The 789-nt window shown below is 29.0% G+C and overlaps 1 long non-coding RNA gene across 1 annotated transcript in view; it reads left to right on the top strand.

Moving 5' to 3' along the window:
• LOC103582057 overlaps positions 1 to 579 on the top strand; it is a 6518-nt gene extending 5939 nt beyond the window's left edge. The window contains exon 3 of the long non-coding RNA XR_549721.1: positions 458 to 579. This is a non-coding gene — a long non-coding RNA (uncharacterized LOC103582057). The remainder of the gene's footprint in view (positions 1 to 457) is intronic.
• Positions 580 to 789: the final 210 nt, after the last annotated feature.

Here is a 789-nt window from a genome sequence, read left to right as displayed (position 1 = left end):
TTAATATTAATGAAATTAATCTTTGAAAAAAATTTGTTCGGTGCTAATTAATTTTTTTTTTTGATAAATTGCCTGGCCTAATTTATATTATTTTTCCTGATAATGAGCTTTGATTATAGTTTCACCCAGTTATTACTTCCCCCTTAATTGAACATATTTTCTAGTTTTTCTGAAATTAGAAATTTTCCATGAGAGATCATGCTTGCCATGGAGGGTTTTTGGGGAATGAGAGCAACATGTGTGCAGGTATATGTAAGGCAAGTAAACTGAACTCTTTAGGAAGTTATATTTAGATCTAGGCATAAATGAAAATATGCTGCTATCTCCATGTAAAGTATATGTATTGGGAATGCTCAGGAAAATTGAAATTTAATGCATAATAATAAATGTAATGAAACTCATGCATATTTAGTATTTGTCTAAATTTACAATATGCTCTTTTTCTATATTATTTTAGAACGATCTACATAGAGCCATTCAGCGTACACAGTCTGCAATGTTTAATCAAGTTTTGATTTTAATATCTACATTACTATGCCTTATCTTCACCTGGTAAGACTGTACATGTCAACATTATTATTAGATTTTGTTTAGTTGCAGTTTCTAAAGAAAACCATATTATAAACCATTTTCATTAACAGTTGGTAATAAATAAATATTCACCAAAAAATGTAACAGATCACCTACAGAAGTAAACGGAAAATCATTCCTTTGGTCTTACAAAACTAGAAAATGCATATATCGTTTGGTATTAGTATTTACTGCAACTCTGACATTTTCCCAAATGTC

Source organism: Galeopterus variegatus, unplaced genomic scaffold (assembly GCF_000696425.1).
Source record: "Galeopterus variegatus unplaced genomic scaffold, G_variegatus-3.0.2 Scaffold14759, whole genome shotgun sequence".
NCBI classification, from domain to species: Eukaryota; Metazoa; Chordata; class Mammalia; order Dermoptera; family Cynocephalidae; genus Galeopterus; species Galeopterus variegatus.
The sequence above is the reverse complement of the archived record's forward strand: the minus strand, read 5'-3'. Positions and strand labels throughout refer to the sequence as shown.